The sequence below is a fragment of the Meriones unguiculatus genome (assembly GCF_030254825.1).
Source record: "Meriones unguiculatus strain TT.TT164.6M chromosome 13 unlocalized genomic scaffold, Bangor_MerUng_6.1 Chr13_unordered_Scaffold_34, whole genome shotgun sequence".
Classification (NCBI taxonomy): Eukaryota; Metazoa; Chordata; class Mammalia; order Rodentia; family Muridae; genus Meriones; species Meriones unguiculatus.
The window spans coordinates 15,102,810-15,124,430 of NW_026843646.1; positions in this window are offsets into that span (position 1 = coordinate 15,102,810).

A 21,621-nucleotide genomic window follows, 5' to 3' on the forward strand; every position below is an offset into this window, starting at 1 on the left:
CCCTAACCCTAACCCTAACTTATTCCTTACAGGAACAAGTTTCCAACGAAAGAACGTAAATGAAAAGCACTACTTTGTAAACTGAATGACATGTGTGTCACTCGCTCAATTAAGAATACAGGAAAACCGAAAAGTGTTATCTTGCACTGTACGGCACAGAAACAAGTTTCCATCGAAAGAACAGAAAAGCAAAGCACAACTTTGTAAACTAAATCACATACGTATCGCCCATTCAATTATTACAACAGGAAAACTGAAAACTGATATATCACACTGTACAGCACAGAAACAAGTTTCGAACCGAAGAATAGAAATCCAAAGCACTACTTTGTACACTAACTCACATTTGTGTCGCTCGCACAATTACGAATACAGGAAAACCGAAAAGTTTTAAAGCGCACTGTATGGCACAGAAACAAGTTTCCAAAGAAAGAACAGAAATGCAAAGCACAACTTTGTAAACTAATTCACATGCGTGTCCCCTGTTCAATTATTATAACAGGAAAACTGAAAAGTGATATAACGCACTGCACAGCACAGGAACAAGTTTCCATCGAAAGAACAGAAACGCAAAGCACAACTTTGTAAACTAATTCACATATGTGTCGCCTGTTCAATTATTATAACAGGAAAACTGAAAAGTGATATAACGCACTGCACAGCACAGGAACAAGTTTCCATCGAAAGAACAGAAACTCAAAGCACAACTTTGTAAACGAATTCACATACGTATCGCCTGTTCAATTATTATAACAGGAAAACTGAAAAGTGATATATCATATTGTACAGCACAGGAACAAGTTTCAAATGAAAGAACAAAAAAGAAAATCACTAATTTGTAAACTAAATCACATGTGTGTCACTCGCTCCATTAGGAATACAGGAAAACTGAAAAGTGATATATCTCCCTGTACAGCACAAGAACAAGTTTCCAACGAAAGAACAGAAAAGCAAAGCACTACTCTTAAACGGAATCACCTGTGTGTCGCTCGCTCAATTAGGAATACAGGAAAACTGAAAAGTGTTATCTCGCACTGTATGGCACAGAAACAAGTTTCCATTGAAAGAACAGAAACGCAAAGCACAGCTTTGTAAACTAATTCACATATGTGTTGCCTGTTCAATTATTATAACAGGAAACCTGAAAAGTGATATAACCCTAACCCTAACCCTAACAATAAGTCCCTAACCCTAACCCTAACCCTAACCCCCAACCCTAACCCTAACCCTAACCCTAACACTATCCCTTACCCAGCCCTAACCTAACCCTAACCCTAACCCTAACCCTAACCCTATCGCTTACCAAGCCCTAACCTAACCCTAACCCTAACCCTAACCCTGATCCTAACCCTAACTTATTCCTAACAGGAACAAGTTTCCAACCAAAGAACGTAAATGAAAAGCACTACTTTGTAAACTGAATCACATGTGTGTCACTCGCTCAATTAAGAATACAGGAAAACCGAAAAGTGTTATCTTGCACTGTACGGCACAGAAACAAGTTTCCATCGAAAGAACAGAAAAGCAAAGCACAACTTTGTAAACTAAATCACATACGTATCGCCCATTCAATTATTACAACAGGAAAACTGAAAACTGATATATCACACTGTACAGCACAGAAACAAGTTTCCAACCGAAGAACAGAAATCCAAAGCACTACTTTGTACACTAAATCACATTTGTGTCGCTCGCACAATTAGGAATACAGGAAAACCGAAAAGTTTTAAAGCGCACTGTATGGCACAGAAACAAGTTTCCAAAGAAAGAACAGAAATGCAAAGCACAACTTTGTAAACTAATTCACATACGTGTCCCCTGTTCAATTATTATAACAGGAAAACTGAAAAGTGATATAACGCACTGCACAGCACAGGAACAAGTTTCCATCGAAAGAACAGAAACGCAAAGCACAACTTTGTAAACTAATTCACATATGTGTCGCCTGTTCAATTATTATAACAGGAAAACTGAAAAGTGATATAACGCACTGCACAGCACAGGAACAAGTTTCCATCGAAAGAACAGAAACTCAAAGCACAACTTTGTAAACGAATTCACATACGTATCGCCTGTTCAATTATTATAACAGGAAAACTGAAAAGTGATATATCATATTGTACAGCACAGGAAAAATTTTCAAATGAAAGAACAAAAAAGAAAATCACTAATTTGTAAACTAAATCACATGTGTGTCACTCGCTCCATTAGGAATACAGGAAAACTGAAAAGTGATATATCTCACTGTACAGCACAAGAACAAGTTTCCAACGAAAGAACAGAAAAGCAAAGCACTACTCTTAAACGGAATCACCTGTGTGTCGCTCGCTCAATTAGGAATACAGGAAAACTGAAAAGTGTTATCTCGCACTGTATGGCACAGAAACAAGTTTCCATTGAAAGAACAGAAACGCAAAGCACAGCTTTGTAAACTAATTCACATATGTGTTGCCTGTTCAATTATTATAACAGGAAACCTGAAAAGTGATATAACCCTAACCCTAACCCTAACAATAAGTCCCTAACCCTAACCCTAACCCTAACCCCCAACCCTAACCTTAACCCTAACCCTAACACTATCCCTTACCCAGCCCTAACCTAACCCTAACCCTAACCCTAACCCTAACCCTAACACTATCCCTTACCCAGCCCTAACCTAACAATAACCCTAACCCTAACCCTGATCCTAACCCTAACTTATTCCTAACAGGAACAAGTTTCCAACCAAAGAACGTAAATGAAAAGCACTACTTTGTAAACTGAATCACATGTGTGTCACTCGCTCAATTAAGAATACAGGAAAACCGAAAAGTGTTATCTTGCACTGTACGGCACAGAAACAAGTTTCCATCGAAAGAACAGAAAAGCAAAGCACAACTTTGTAAACTAAATCACATACGTATCGCCCATTCAATTATTACAACAGGAAAACTGAAAACTGATATATCACACTGTACAGCACAGAAACAAGTTTCCAACCGAAGAACAGAAATCCAAAGCACTACTTTGTACACTAAATCACATTTGTGTCGCTCGCACAATTAGGAATACAGGAAAACCGAAAAGTTTTAAAGCGCACTGTATGGCACAGAAACAAGTTTCCAAAGAAAGAATAGAAATGCAAAGCACAACTTTGTAAACTAATTCACATACATGTCCCCTGTTCAATTATTATAACAGGAAAACTGAAAAGTGATATAACGCACTGCACAGCACAGGAACAAGTTTCCATCGAAAGAACAGAAACGCAAAGCACAACTTTGTAAACTAATTCACATATGTGTCGCCTGTTCAATTATTATAACAGGAAAACTGAAAAGTGATATAACGCACTGCACAGCACAGGAACAAGTTTCCATCGAAAGAACAGAAACTCAAAGCACAACTTTGTAAACGAATTCACATATGTACCGCCTGTTCAATTATTATAACAGGAAAACTGAAAAGTGATATATCATATTGTAGAGCACAGGAACAAGTTTCAAATGAAAAAATAAAATCACTAATTTGTAAACTAAATCACATGTGTGTCACTCGCTCCATTAGGAATACAGGAAAACTGAAAAGTGATATATCTCACTGTACAGCACAAGAACAAGTTTCCAACGAAAGAACAGAAAAGCAAAGCACTACTTTTAAACGGAATCACCTGTGTGTCGCTCGCTCAATTAGGAATACAGGAAAACTGAAAAGTGTTATCTCGCACTGTACGGCACAGAAACAAGTTTCCATTGAAAGAACAGAAACGCAAAGCACAACTTTGTAAACTAATTCACATATGTGTCGCCTGTTCAATTATTATAACAGGAAACCTGAAAAGTGATATAACCCTAACCCTAACCCTAACCATAATTCCCTAACCCTAACCCTAACCCTAACCCTAACCCTAACCCTAACCCTAACCCTAGCCCTAACCCTATCCCTTACCCAGCCCTAACCTAACCCTAACCCTAACCCTACTCCTAACCCTAACCCTATCCCTTACCGAGCCCTAACCCTAACCCTAACCCTAACCCTAACCCTAACCCTAACTTATTCCTAACAGGAACAAGTTTCCAACGAAAGAACGTAAATGAAAAGCACTACTTTGTAAACTGAATGACATGTGTGTCACTCGCTCAATTAAGAATACAGGAAAACCGAAAAGTGTTATCTTGCACTGTACGGCACAGAAACAAGTTTCCATCGAAAGAACAGAAAAGCAAAGCACAACTTTGTAAACTAAATCACATACGTATCGCCCATTCAATTATTACAACAGGAAAACTGAAAACTGATATATCACACTGTACAGCACAGAAACAAGTTTCGAACCGAAGAATAGAAATCCAAAGCACTACTTTGTACACTAACTCACATTTGTGTCGCTCGCACAATTACGAATACAGGAAAACCGAAAAGTTTTAAAGCGCACTGTATGGCACAGAAACAAGTTTCCAAAGAAAGAACAGAAATGCAAAGCACAACTTTGTAAACTAATTCACATGCGTGTCCCCTGTTCAATTATTATAACAGGAAAACTGAAAAGTGATATAACGCACTGCACAGCACAGGAACAAGTTTCCATCGAAAGAACAGAAACGCAAAGCACAACTTTGTAAACTAATTCACATATGTGTCGCCTGTTCAATTATTATAACAGGAAAACTGAAAAGTGATATAACGCACTGCACAGCACAGGAACAAGTTTCCATCGAAAGAACAGAAACTCAAAGCACAACTTTGTAAACGAATTCACATACGTATCGCCTGTTCAATTATTATAACAGGAAAACTGAAAAGTGATATATCATATTGTACAGCACAGGAACAAGTTTCAAATGAAAGAACAAAAAAGAAAATCACTAATTTGTAAACTAAATCACATGTGTGTCACTCGCTCCATTAGGAATACAGGAAAACTGAAAAGTGATATATCTCCCTGTACAGCACAAGAACAAGTTTCCAACGAAAGAACAGAAAAGCAAAGCACTACTCTTAAACGGAATCACCTGTGTGTCGCTCGCTCAATTAGGAATACAGGAAAACTGAAAAGTGTTATCTCGCACTGTATGGCACAGAAACAAGTTTCCATTGAAAGAACAGAAACGCAAAGCACAGCTTTGTAAACTAATTCACATATGTGTTGCCTGTTCAATTATTATAACAGGAAACCTGAAAAGTGATATAACCCTAACCCTAACCCTAACAATAAGTCCCTAACCCTAACCCTAACCCTAACCCCCAACCCTAACCCTAACCCTAACCCTAACACTATCCCTTACCCAGCCCTAACCTAACCCTAACCCTAACCCTAACCCTAACCCTATCGCTTACCAAGCCCTAACCTAACCCTAACCCTAACCCTAACCCTGATCCTAACCCTAACTTATTCCTAACAGGAACAAGTTTCCAACCAAAGAACGTAAATGAAAAGCACTACTTTGTAAACTGAATCACATGTGTGTCACTCGCTCAATTAAGAATACAGGAAAACCGAAAAGTGTTATCTTGCACTGTACGGCACAGAAACAAGTTTCCATCGAAAGAACAGAAAAGCAAAGCACAACTTTGTAAACTAAATCACATACGTATCGCCCATTCAATTATTACAACAGGAAAACTGAAAACTGATATATCACACTGTACAGCACAGAAACAAGTTTCCAACCGAAGAACAGAAATCCAAAGCACTACTTTGTACACTAAATCACATTTGTGTCGCTCGCACAATTAGGAATACAGGAAAACCGAAAAGTTTTAAAGCGCACTGTATGGCACAGAAACAAGTTTCCAAAGAAAGAATAGAAATGCAAAGCACAACTTTGTAAACTAATTCACATACTTGTCCCCTGTTCAATTATTATAACAGGAAAACTGAAAAGTGATATAACGCACTGCACAGCACAGGAACAAGTTTCCATCGAAAGAACAGAAACGCAAAGCACAACTTTGTAAACTAATTCACATATGTGTCGCCTGTTCAATTATTATAACAGGAAAACTGAAAAGTGATATAACGCACTGCACAGCACAGGAACAAGTTTCCATCGAAAGAACAGAAACTTAAAGCACAACTTTGTAAACGAATTCACATATGTACCGCCTGTTCAATTATTATAACAGGAAAACTGAAAAGTGATATATCATATTGTACAGCACAGGAACAAGTTTCAAATGACAGAACAAAAAAGAAAATCACTAATTTGTAAACTAAATCACATGTGTGTCACTCGCTCCATTAGGAATACAGGAAAACTGAAAAGTGATATATCTCACTGTACAGCACAAGAACAAGTTTCCAACGAAAGAACAGAAAAGCAAAGCACTACTTTTAAACGGAATCACCTGTGTGTCGCTCGCTCAATTAGGAATACAGGAAAACTGAAAAGTGTTATCTCGCACTGTACGGCACAGAAACAAGTTTCCATTGAAAGAACAGAAACGCAAAGCACAACTTTGTAAACTAATTCACATATGTGTCGCCTGTTCAATTATTATAACAGGAAACCTGAAAAGTGATATAACCCTAACCCTAACCCTAACCATAAGTCCCTAACCCTAACCCTAACCCTAACCCTAACCCTATCCCTTACCCAGCCCTAACCTAACCCTAATCCTAACCCTACCCCTAACCCTACCCTATCCCTTACCGAGCCCTAACCCTAACCCTAACCCTAACCCTAACCCTAACCCTAACCCTACCCCTAACCCTAACCCTATCCCTTACCGAGCCCTAACCCTAACCCTAACCCTAACCCTAACCCTAACCCTAACTTATTCCTAACAGGTACAAGTTTCCAACGAAAGAACGTAAATGAAAAGCACTACTTTGTAAACTGAATCACATGTGTGTCACTCGCTCAATTAAGAATACAGGAAAACCGAAAAGTGTTATCTTGCACTGTACGGCACAGAAACAAGTTTCCTTCGAAAGAACAGAAAAGCAAAGCACAACTTTGTAAACGAAATCACATACGTATCGCCCATTCAATTATTACAACAGGAAAACTGAAAACTGATATATCACACTGTACAGCACAGAAACAAGTTTCCAACCGAAGAACAGAAATCCAAAGCACTACTTTGTACACTAAATCACATTTGTGTCGCTCGCACAATTAGGAATACAGGAAAACCGAAAAGTTTTAAAGCGCACTGTATGGCACAGAAACAAGTTTCCAAAGAAAGAACAGAAATGCAAAGCACAACTTTGTAAACTAATTCACATACGTGTCCCCTGTTCAATTATTATAACAGGAAAACTGAAAAGTGATATAACGCACTGCACAGCACAGGAACAAGTTTCCATCGAAAGAACAGAAACGCAAAGCACAACTTTGTAAACTAATTCACATATGTGTCACCTGTTCAATTATTATAACAGGAAAACTGAAAAGTGATATAACGCACTGCACAACACAGGAACAAGTTTCCATCGAAAGAACAGAAACTCAAAGCACAACTTTGTAAACGAATTCACATACGTACCGCCTGTTCAATTATTATAACAGGAAAACTGAAAAGTGATATATCATATTGTACAGCACAGGAACAAGTTTCAAATGAAAAAAGAAAATCACTAATTTGTAAAATAATCACATGTGTGTCACTCGCTCCATTAGGAATACAGGAAAACTGAAAAGTGATATATCTCACTGTACAGCACAAGAACAAGTTTCCAACGAAAGAACAGAAAAGCAAAGCACTACTTTTAAACGGAATCACCTGTGTGTCGCTCGCTCAATTAGGAATACAGGAAAACTGAAAAGTGTTATCTCGCACTGTACGGCACAGAAACAATTTTCCATTGAAAGAACAGAAACGCAAAGCACAACTTTGTAAACTAATTCACATATGTGTCACCTGTTCAATTATTATAACAGGAAACCTGAAAAGTGATATAACCCTAACCCTAACCCTAACCATAAGTCCCTAACCCTAACCCGAACCCTAACCCTAACCCCTAACCCTAACCCTAACCCTAACCCTAACCCTAACCCTATCCCTTACCCAGCCCTAACCTAACCCTAAACCTAACCCTAACCCTATCCCTTACCGAGCCCTAACCCTAAGCCTAACCCTAACCCTAACCCTAACCCTAACCCTAACTTATTCCTAACAGGAACAAGTTTCCAACGAAAGAACGTAAATGAAAAGCACTACTTTGTAAACTGAATCACATGTGTGTCACTCGCTCAATTAAGAATACAGGAAAACCGAAAAGTGTTATCTTGCACTGTACGGCACAGAAACAAGTTTCCATCGAAAGAACAGAAAAACAAAGCACAACTTTGTAAACTAAATCACATACGTATCGCCCATTGAATTATTACAACAGGAAAACTGAAAACTGATATATCACACTGTACAGCACAGAAACAAGTTTCCAACCGAAGAACAGAAATCCAAAGCACTACTTTGTACACTAAATCACATTTGTGTCGCTCGCACAATTAGGAATACAGGAAAACCGAAAAGTTTTAAAGCGCACTGTATGGCACAGAAACAAGTTTCCAAAGAAAGAACAGAAATGCAAAGCACAACTTTGTAAACTAATTCACATACGTGTCCCCTGTTCAATTATTATAACAGGAAAACTGAAAAGTGATATAACGCACTGCACAGCACAGGAACAAGTTTCCATCGAAAGAACAGAAACGCAAAGCACAACTTTGTAAACGAATTCACATACGTATCGCCTGTTCAATTATTATAACAGGAAAACTGAAAAGTGATATATCATATTGTACAGCACAGGAACAAGTTTCAAATGAAAGAACAAAAAAGAAAATCACTAATTTGTAAACTAAATCACATGTGTGTCACTCGCTCCATTAGGAATACAGGAAAACTGAAAAGTGATATATCTCACTGTACAGCACAAGAACAAGTTTCCAACGAAAGAACAGAAAAGCAAAGCACTACTCTTAAACGGAATCACCTGTGTGTCGCTCGCTCAATTAGGAATACAGGAAAACTGAAAAGTGTTATCTCGCACTGTATGGCACAGAAACAAGTTTCCATTGAAAGAACAGAAACGCAAAGCACAGCTTTGTAAACTAATTCACATATGTGTTGCCTGTTCAATTATTATAACAGGAAACCTGAAAAGTGATATAACCGTAACCCTAACCCTAACAATGAGTCCCTAACCCTAACCCTAACCCTAACCCCCAACCCTAACCCTAACCCTAACCCTAACACTATCCCTTACCCAGCCCTAACCTAACCCTAACCCTAACCCTAACCCTATCGCTTACCGAGCCCTAACCTAACCCTAACCCTAACCCTAACCCTGATCCTAACCCTAACTTATTCCTAACAGGAACAAGTTTCCAACCAAAGAACGTAAATGAAAAGCACTACTTTGTAAACTGAATCACATGTGTGTCACTCGCTCAATTAAGAATATAGGAAAACCGAAAAGTGTTATCTTGCACTGTACGGCACAGAAACAAGTTTCCATCGAAAGAACAGAAAAGCAAAGCACAACTTTGTAAACTAAATCACATACGTATCGCCCATTCAATTATTACAACAGGAAAACTGAAAACTGATATATCACACTGTACAGCACAGAAACAAGTTTCCAACCGAAGAACAGAAATCCAAAGCACTACTTTGTACACTAAATCACATTTGTGTCGCTCGCACAATTAGGAATACAGGAAAACCGACAAGTTTTAAAGCGCACTGTATGGCACAGAAACAAGTTTCCAAAGAAAGAATAGAAAAGCAAAGCACAACTTTGTAAACTAATTCACATACATGTCCCCTGTTCAATTATTATAACAGGAAAACTGAAAAGTGATATAACGCACTGCACAGCACAGGAACAAGTTTCCATCGAAAGAACAGAAACGCAAAGCACAACTTTGTAAACTAATTCACATATGTGTCGCCTGTTCAATTATTATAACAGGAAAACTGAAAAGTGATATAACGCACTGCACAGCACAGGAACAAGTTTCCATCGAAAGAACAGAAACTCAAAGCACAACTTTGTAAACGAATTCACATATGTACCGCCTGTTCAATTATTATAACAGGAAAACTGAAAAGTGATATATCATATTGTACAGCACAGGAACAAGTTTCAAATGACAGAACAAAAAAGAAAATCACTAATTTGTAAACTAAATCACATGTGTGTCACTCGCTCCATTAGGAATACAGGAAAACTGAAAAGTGATATATCTCACTGTACAGCACAAGAACAAGTTTCCAACGAAAGAACAGAAAAGCAAAGCACTACATTTAAACGGAATCACCTGTGTGTCGCTCGCTCAATTAGGAATACAGGAAAACTGAAAAGTGTTATCTCGCACTGTACGGCACAGAAACAAGTTTCCATTGAAAGAACAGAAACACAAAGCACAACTTTGTAAACTAATTCACATATGTGTCGCCTGTTCAATTATTATAACAGGAAACCTGAAAAGTGATATAACCCTAACCCTAACCCTAACCATAAGTCCCTAACCCTAATCCTAACCCTAACCCTAACCCCCAACCCTAACTCTAACCCTAACCCTAACCCTATCCCTTACCCAGCCCTAACCTAACCCTAACCCTAACCCTAACCCTAACCCTAACCCTATCCCTTACCGAGCCCTAACCTAACCCTAACCCTAACACTAACCCTGACCCTAACCCTAACTTATTCCTAACAGGAACAAGTTTCCAACGAAAGAACGTAAATGAAAAGCACTACTTTGTAAACTGAATCACATGTGTGTCACTCGCTCAATTAAGAATACAGGAAAACCGAAAAGTGTTATCTTGCACTGTACGGCACAGAAACAAGTTTCCATCGAAAGAACAGAAAAGCAAAGCACAACTTTGTAAACTAAATCACATAGGTATCGCCCATTCAATTATTACAACAGGAAAACTGAAAACTGATATATCACACTGCACAGCACAGAAACAAGTTTCCAACCGAAGAACAGAAATCCAAAGCACTACTTTGTACACTAAATCACATTTGTGTCGCTCGCACAATTAGGAATACAGGAAAACCGAAATGTTTTATCTTGCACTGTATGGCACAGAAACAAGTTTCCATAGAAAGAACAGAAATGCAAAGCACAACTTTGTAAACTCATTCACATACGTGTCCCCTGTTCAATTATTATAACAGGAAAACTGAAAAGTGATATAACGCACTGCACAGCACAGGAACAAGTTTCCATCGAAAGAACAGAAACGCAAAGAACAACTTTGTAAACTAATTCACATACGTGTCGCCTGTTCAATTCTTATAACAGGAAAACTGAAAAGTGATATATCATATTGTACAGCACAGGAACAAGTTTCAAATGAAAAAAGAAAATCACTAATTTGTAAACTAAATCACATGTGTGTCACTCGCTCCATTAGGAATACAGGAAAACTGAAAAGTGATATATCTCACTGTACACCACAAGAACAATTTTCCAACGAAAGAACAGAAAAGCAAAGCACTACTCTTAAACGGAATCACCTGTGTGTCGCTCGCTCAATTAGGAATACAGGAAAACTGAAAAGTGTTATCTCGCACTGTACGACACAGAAACAAGTTCCCATTGAAAGAACAGAAACGCAAAGCACAACTTTGTAAACTAATTCACATATGTGTTGCCTGTTCAATTATTATAACAGGAAACCTGAAAAGTGATATAACCCTAACCCTAACCCTAACCATAAGTCCCTAACCCTAACCCTAACCCTAACCATAAGTCCCTAACCCTAACCCTAACCCTAACCCTAACCCTATCCCTTACCCAGCCCTAACCTAACCCTAACCCTAACCCTGACCCTAACCCTAACTTATTCCTAACAGGAACAAGTTTCCAACGAAAGAACGTAAATGAAAAGCAATACTTTGTAAACTGAATCACATGTGTGTCACTCGCTCAATTAAGAATACAGGAAAACCGAAAAGTGTTATCTTGCACTGTACGGCACAGAAACAAGTTTCCATCGAAAGAACAGAAAAGCAAAGCACAACTTTGTAAACTAAATCACATACGTATCGCCCATTCAATTATTACAACAGGAAAACTGAAAACTGATATATCACACTGTACAGCACAGAAACAAGTTTCCAACCGAAGAACAGAAATCCAAAGCACTACTTTGTACACTAAATCACATTTGTGTCGCTCGCACAATTAGGAATACAGGAAAACCGAAAAGTTTTAAAGCGCACTATATGGCACAGAAACAAGTTTCCAAAGAAAGAACAGAAATGCAAAGCACAACTTTGTAAACTAATTCACATACGTGTCCCCTGTTCAATTATTATAACAGGAAAACTGAAAAGTGATATAACGCACTGCACAGCACAGGAACAAGTTTCCATCGAAAGAACAGAAACGCAAAGCACAACTTTGTAAACTAATTCACATATGTGTCCCCTGTTCAATTATTATAACAGGAAAACTGAAAAGTGATATAACGCACTGCACAGCACAGGAACAAGTTTCCATCGAAAGAACAGACGCAAAGCACAACTTTGTAAACGAATTCACATACGTATCGCCTGTTCAATTATTATAACAGGAAAACTGAAAAGTGATATATCATATTGTACAGCACAGGAATAAGTTTCAAATGAAAAAAGAAAATCACTAATTTGTAAACTAAATCACATGTGTGTCACTCGCTCCATTAGGAATACAGGAAAACTGAAAAGTGATATATCTCTCTGTACAGCACAAGAACAAGTTTTCAACGAAAGAACAGAAAAGCAAAGCACTACTCTTAAACGGAATCACCTGTGTGTCGCTCGCTCAATTAGGAATACAGGAAAACTGAAAAGTGTTATCTCGCACTGTACGGCACAGAAACAAGTTTCCATTGAAAGAACAGAAACGCAAAGCACAACTTTGTAAACTAATTCACATATGTGTTGCCTGTTCAATTATTATAACAGGAAACCTGAAAAGTGATATAACCCTAACCCTAAACCTAACCATAAGTCCCTAACCCTAACCCTAACCCTAACCATAAGTCCCTAACCCTAACCCTAACCCTAACCCTAAACCTAACCCTATCCCTTACCCAGCCCTAACCTAACCCTAACCCTAACCCTAACCCTAACCCTAACCCTAACCCTATCCCTTACCGAGCCCTAACCTAACCCTACCCCTAACCCTAACCCTGACCCTAACCCTAACTTATTACTAACAGGAACAAGTTTCCAACGAAAGAACGTAAATGAAAAGCACTACTTTGTAAACTGAATCACATGTGTGTCACTCGCTCAATTAAGAATACAGGAAAACCGAAAAGTGTTATCTTGCACTGTACGGCACAGAAACAAGTTTCCATCGAAAGAACAGAAAAGCAAAGCACAACTTTGTAAACTAAATCACATAGGTATCACCCATTCAATTATTACAACAGGAAAACTGAAAACTGATATATCACACTGCACAGCACAGAAACAAGTGTCCAACCGAAGAACAGAAATCCAAAGCACTACTTTGTACACTAAATCACATTTGTGTCGCTCACACAATTAGGAATACAGGAACACCGAAAAGTTTTATCTCGCACTGTATGGCACAGAAACAAGTTTCCATAGAAAGAACAGAACTGCAAAGCACAACTTTGTAAACTAATTCACATACGTGTCCCCTGTTCAATTATTATAACAGGAAAACTGAAAAGTGATATAACGCACTGCACAGCACAGGAACAAGTTTCCATCGAAAGAACAGAAACGCAAAGCACAACTTTGTAAACGAATTCACATACGTATCGCCTGTTCAATTATTATAACAGGAAAACTGAAAAGTGATATATCATATTGTACAGCACAGGAACAAGTTTCAAATGAAAGAACAAAAAAGAAAATCACTAATTTGTAAACTAAATCACATGTGTGTCACTCGCTCCATTAGGAATACAGGAAAACTGAAAAGTGATATATCTCACTGTACAGCACAAGAACAAGTTTCCAACGAAAGAACAGAAAAGCAAAGCACTACTCTTAAACGGAATCACCTGTGTGTCGCTCGCTCAATTAGGAATACAGGAAAACTGAAAAGTGTTATCTCGCACTGTACGGCACAGAAACAAGTTTCCATTGAAAGAACAGAAACGCAAAGCACAGCTTTGTAAACGAATTCACATATGTGTTGCCTGTTCAATTATTATAACAGGAAACCTGAAAAGTTATATAACACTAACCCTAACCCTAACCATAAGTCCCTAACCCTAATCCTAACCCTAACCCTAACCCCCAACCCTAACCCTAACCCTAACCCTAACCCTATCCCTTACCCAGCCCTAACCTAACCCTAACCCTAACCCTAACCCTAACACTAACCCTGAACCTAACCCTAACTTATTCCCAACAGGAACAGGTTTCCAACGAAAGAACGTAAATAAAAAGCACTACTTTGTAAACTGAATCTCATGTGTGTCACTCGCTCAATTAAGAATACAGGAAAACCGAAAAGTGTTATCTTGCACTGTACGGCACAGAAACAAGTTTACATAGAAAGAACAGAACTGCAAAGCACAACTTTGTAAACTAATTCACATACGTGTCCCCTGTTCAATTATTATAACAGGAAAACTGAAAAGTGATATAATGCACTGCACAGCACAGGAACAAGTTTCCATCGAAAGAACAGAAACGCAAAGCACAACTTTGTAAAGGAATTCACATACGTGTCGCCTGTTCAATTATTATAACAGGAAAACTGAAAAGTGATATATCATATTGTACAGCACAGGAACAAGTTTCAAATGAAAAAAGAAAATCACTAATTTGTAAACTAAATCACATGTGTGTCACTCGCTCCATTAGGAATACAGGAAAACTGAAAAGTGATATATCTCACTGTACAGCACAAGAACAAGTTTCCAACGAAAGAACAGAAAAGCAAAGCACTACTCTTAAACGGAATCACCTGTGTGTCGCTCGCTCAATTAGGAATACAGGAAAACTGAAAAGTGTTATCTCGCACTGTACGGCACAGAAACAAGTTTCCATTGAAAGAACAGAAACGCAAAGCACAACTTTGTAAACTAATTCACATATGTGTTGCCTGTTCAATTATTATAACAGGAAACCTGAAAAGTGATATAACCCTAACCCTAACCCTAACCATAAGTCCCCAACCCTAATCCTAACCCTAACCATAAGTCCCTAACCCTAACCCTAACCCTAACCCTAACCCTAACCCTATCCCTTACCCAGCCCTAACTCTAACCCTAACCCTGACCCTAACCCTAACTTATTCCTAACAGGAACAAGTTTCCAACGAAAGAACGTAAATGAAAAGCACTACTTTGTAAACTGAATCACATGTGTGTCACTCGCTCAATTAAGAATACAGGAAAACCGAAAAGTGTTATCTTGCACTGTACGGCAAAGAAACAAGTTTCCATCGAAAGAACAGAAAAGCAAAGCACAACTTTGTAAACTAAATCACATACGTATCGCCCATTCAATTATTACAACAGGAAAACTGAAAACTGATATATCACACTGTACAGCACAGAAACAAGTTTCCAACCGAAGAACAGAAATCCAAAGCACTACTTTGTACACTAAATCACATTTGTGTCGCTCGCACAATTAGGAATACAGGAAAACCGAAAAGTTTTAAAGCGCACTGTATGGCACAGAAACAAGTTTCCAAAGAAAGAACAGAAATGCAAAGCACAACTTTGTAAACTAATTCACATACGTGTCCCCTGTTCAATTATTATAACAGGAAAACTGAAAAGTGATATAACGCACTGCACAGCACAGGAACAAGTTTCCATCGAAAGAACAGAAACGCAAAGCACAACTTTGTAAACTAATTCACATATGTGTCGCCTGTTCAATTATTATAACAGGAAAACTGAAAAGTGATATAACGCACTGCACAGCACAGGAACAAGTTTCCATCGATAGAACAGAAGCTCAAAGCACAACTTTGTAAACGAATTCACATACGTATCGCCTGTTCAATTATTATAACAGGAAAACTGAAAAGTGATATATCATATTGTACAGCACAGGAACAAGTTTCAAATGAAAGAACAAAAAAGAAAATCACTAATTTGTAAACTAAATCACATGTGTGTCACTCGCTCCATTAGGAATACAGGAAAACTGAAAAGTGATATATCTCACTGTACAGCACAAGAACAAGTTTCCAACCAAAGAACAGAAAAGCAAAGCACTACTCTTAAACGGAATCACCTGTGTGTCGCTCGCTCAATTAGGAATACAGGAAAACTGAAAAGTGTTATCTCGCACTGTACGGCACAGAAACAAGTTTCCATTGAAAGAACAGAAACGCAAAGCACAGCTTTGTAAACTAATTCACATATGTGTTGCCTGTTCAATTATTATAACAGGAAACCTGAAAAGTGATATAACACTAACCCTAACCCTAACCATAAGTCCCTAACCCTAATCCTAACCCTAACCCTAACCCCCAACCCTAACCCTAACCCTAACCCTAACCCTATCCCTTACCCAGCCCTAACCTAACCCTAACCCTAACCCTAACCCTAACCCTATCCCTTACCGAGCCCTAACCTAACCCTAACCCTAACACTAACCCTGACCCTAACCCTAACTTATTCCTAACAGGAACAAGTTTCCAACGAAAGAACGTAAATGAAAAGCACTACTTTGTAAACTGAATCACATGTGTGTCACTCGCTCAATTAAGAATACAGGAAAACCGAAAAGTGTTATCTTGCACTGTACGGCACAGAAACAAGTTTCCATCGAAAGAACAGAAAAGCAAAGCACAACTTTGTAAACTAAATCACATACGTATCGCCCATTCAATTATTACAACAGGAAAACTGAAAACTGATATATCACACTGCACAGCACAGAAACAAGTTTCCAACCGAAGAACAGAAATCCAAAGCACTACTTTGTACACTAAATCACATTTGTGTCGCTCGCACAATTAGGAATACAGGAAAACCGAAAAGTTTTATCTCGCACTGTATGGCACAGAAACAAGTTTCCATAGAAAGAACAGAACTGCAAAGCACAACTTTGTAAACTAATTCACATACGTGTCCCCTGTTCAATTATTATAACAGGAAAACTGAAAAGTGATATAACGCACTGCACAGCACAGGAACAAGTTTCCATCGAAAGAACAGAAACGCAAAGCACAACTTTGTAAACGAATTCACATACGTGTCGCCTGTTCAATTATTATAACAGGAAAACTGAAAAGTGATATATCATATTGTACAGCACAGGAACAAGTTTCAAATGAAAAAAGAAAATCAGTAATTTGTAAACTAAATCACATGTGTGTCACTCGCTCCATTGGGAATACAGGAAAACTGAAAAGTGATATATCTCACTGTACAGCACAAGAACAAGTTTCCAACGAAAGAACAGAAAAGCAAAGCACTACTCTTAAACGGAATCACCTGTGTGTCGCTCGCTCAATTAGGAATACAGCAAAACTGAAAAGTGTTATCTCGCACTGTACGGCACAGAAACAAGTTTCCATTGAAAGAACAGAAACGCAAAGCACAACTTTGTAAACTAATTCACATATGTGTTGCCTGTTCAATTATTATAACAGGAAACCTGAAAAGTGATATAACCCTAACCCTAACCCTAACCTTAACCATAAGTCCCTAACCCTAACCCTAACCCTAACCCTAACCCTATCCCTTACCCAGCCCTGACCTAACCCTAATCCTAACCCTAACCCTAACCCTAACTCTAACCCTAACCCTGACCCTAACCCTAACTTATTCCTAACAGGAACAAGTTTCCAACGAAAGAACGTAAATGAAAAGCACTACTTTGTAAAATGAATCACATGTGTGTCACTCGCTCAATTAAGAATACAGGAAAACCGAAAAGTGTTATCTTGCACTGTACGGCACAGAAACAAGTTTCCATCGAAAGAACAGAAAAGCAAAGCACAACTTTGTAAACTAAATCACATAGGTATCGCCCATTCAATTATTACAACAGGAAAACTGAAAACTGATATATCACACTGCACAGCACAGAAACAAGTTTCCAACCGAAGAACAGAAATCCAAAGCACTACTTTGACACTAAATCACATTTGTGTCGCTCGCACAATTAGGAATACAGGAACACCGAAAAGTTTTATCTCGCACTGTATGGCACAGAAACAAGTTTCCATAGAAAGAACAGAACTGCAAAGCACAACTTTGTAAACTATTTCACATACGTGTCCCCTGTTCAATTATTATAACAGGAAAACTGAAAAGTGATATAACGCACTGCACAGCACAGGAACAAGTTTCCATCGAAAGAACAGAAACGCAAAGCACAACTTTGTAAACTAATTCACATATGTGTCGCCTGTTCAATTATTATAACAGGAAAACTGAAAAGTGATATAACGCACTGCACAGCACAGGAACAAGTTTCCATCGAAAGAACAGAAACTCAAAACACAACTTTGTAAACGAATTCACATACGTGTCGCCTGTTCAATTATTACAACAGGAAAACTGAAAAGTGATATATCATATTGTACAGCACAGGAACAAGTTTCAAATGAAAGAACAAAAAAGAAAATCACTAATTTGTAAACTAAATCACATGTGTGTCACTCGCTCCATTAGGAATACGGGAAAACTGAAAAGTGATATATCTCACTGTACAGCACAAGAACAAGTTTCCAACGAAAGAACAGAAAAGCAAAGCACTACTCTTAAACGGAATCACCTGTGTGTCGCTCGCTCAATTAGGAATACAGGAAAACTGAAAAGTGTTATCTCGCACTGTATGGCACAGAAACAAGTTTCCATTGAAAGAACAGAAACGCAAAGCACAGCTTTGTAAACTAATTCACATATGTGTTGCCTGTTCAATTATTATAACAGGAAACCTGAAAAGTGATATAACACTAACCCTAACCCTAACCATAAGTCCCTAACCCTAATCCTAACCCTAACCCTAACACCCAACCCTAACCCTAACCCTAACCCTAACCCTATCCCTTACCCAGCCCTAACCTAACCCTAACCCTAACCCTAACCCTAACCCTAACCCTATCCCTTACCGAGCCCTAACCTAACCCTAACCCTAACACTAACCCTGACCCTAACCCTAACTTATTCCTAACAGGAACAAGTTTCCAACGAAAGAACGTAAATGAAAAGCACTACTTTGTAAACTGAATCACATGTGTGTCACTCGCTCAATTAAGAATACAGGAAAACCGAAAAGTGTTATCTTGCACTGTACGGCACAGAAACAAGTTTCCATCGAAAGAACAGAAAAGCAAAGCACAACTTTGTAAACTAAATCACATACGTATCGCCCATTCAATTATTACAACAGGAAAACTGAAAACTGATATATCACACTGCACAGCACAGAAACAAGTTTCCAACCGAAGAACAGAAATCCAAAGCACTACTTTGTACACTAAATCACATTTGTGTCGCTCGCACAATTAGGAATACAGGAAAACCGAAAAGTTTTATCTCGCACTGTATGGCACAGAAACAAGTTTCCATAGAAAGAACAGAACTGCAAAGCACAACTTTGTAAACTAATTCACATACGTGTCCCCTGTTCAATTATTATAACAGGAAAACTGAAAAGTGATATAACGCACTGCACAGCACAGGAACAAGTTTCCATCGAAAGAACAGAAACGCAAAGCACAACTTTGTAAACGAATTCACATACGTGTCGCCTGTTCAATTATTATAGCAGGAAAACTGAAAAGTGATATATCATATTGTACAGCACAGGAACAAGTTTCAAATGAAAAAAGAAAATCACTAATTTGTAAACTAAATCACATGTGTGTCACTCGCTCCATTGGGAATACAGGAAAACTGAAAAGTGATATATCTCACTGTACAGCACAAGAACAAGTTTCCAACGAAAGAACAGAAAAGCAAAGCACTACTCTTAAACGGAATCACCTGTGTGTCGCTCGCTCAATTAGGAATACAGGAAAACTGAAAAGTGTTATCTCGCACTGTACGGCACAGAAACAAGTTTCCATTGAAAGAACAGAAACGCAAAGCACAACTTTGTAAACTAATTCACATATGTGTTGCCTGTTCAATTATTATAACAGGAAACCTGAAAAGTGATATAACCCTAACCCTAACCCTAACCATAAGTCCCTAACCCTAACCCTAACCTTAACCATAAGTCCCTAACCCTAACCCTAACCCTAACCCTAACCCTAACCCTATCCCTTACCCAGCCCTGACCTAACCCTAATCCTAACCCTAACCCTAACCCTAACTCTAACCCTAACCCTGACCCTAACCCTAACTTATTCCTAACAGGAACAAGTTTCCAACGAAAGAACGTAAATGAAAAGCACTACTTTGTAAAATGAATCACATGTGTGTCACTCGCTCAATTAAGAATACAGGAAAACCGAAAAGTGTTATCTTGCACTGTACGGCACAGAAACAAGTTTCCATCGAAAGAACAGAAAAGCAAAGCACAACTTTGTAAACTAAATCACATAGGTATCGCCCATTCAATTATTACAACAGGAAAACTGAAAACTGATATATCACACTGCACAGCACAGAAACAAGTTTCCAACCGAAGAACAGAAATCCAAAGCACTACTTTGTACACTAAATCACATTTGTGTAGCTCGCACAATTAGAAATACAGGAACACCGAAAAGTTTTATCTCGCACTGTATGGCACAGAAACAAGTTTCCATAGAAAGAATAGAACTGCAAAGCACAACTTTGTAAACTAATTCACATACGTGTCCCCTGTTCAATTATTATAACAGGAAAACTGAAAAGTGATATAATGCACTGCACAGCACAGGAACAAGTTTCCATCGAAAGAACAGAATACAGGAAAACCGAAAAGTGTTATCTTGCACTGTACGGCACAGAAACAAGTTTCCATCGAAAGAACAGAAAAGCAAAGCACAACTTTGTAAACTAATTCACATACGTGTCCCCTGTTCAATTATTATAACAGGAAAACTGAAAAGTGATATAACGCACTGCACAGCACAGGAACAAGTTTCCATCGAAAGAACAGAAACGCAAAGCACAACTTTGTAAACGAATTCACATACGTGTCGCCTGTTCAATTATTATAACAAGAAAACTGAAAAGTGATATATCATATTGTACAGCACAGGAACAAGTTTCAAATGAAAGAACAAAAAAGAAAATCACTAATTTGTAAACTAAATCACATGTGTGTCACTCGCTCCATTAGGAATACAGGAAAACTGAAAAGTGATATATCTCACTGTACAGCACAAGAACAAGTTTCCAACGAAAGAACAGAAAAGCAAAGCACTACTCTTAAACGGAATCACCTGTGTGTCGCTCGCTCAATTAGGAATACAGGAAAACTGAAAAGTGTTATCTCGCACTGTACGGCACAGAAACAAGTTTCCATTGAAAGAACAGAAACGCAAAGCACAACTTTGTAAACTAATTCACATATGTGTTGCCTGTTCAATTATTATAACAGGAAACCTGAAAAGTGATATAACCCTAACCCTAACCCTAACCATAAGTCCCTAACCCTAACCCTAACCCTAACCATAAGTCCCTAACCCTAACCCTAACCCTAACCCTAACCCTAACCCTAACCCTATCCCTTACCCAGCCCTAACCTAACCCTAACCCTAACCCTAACCCTAACCCTAACCCTAA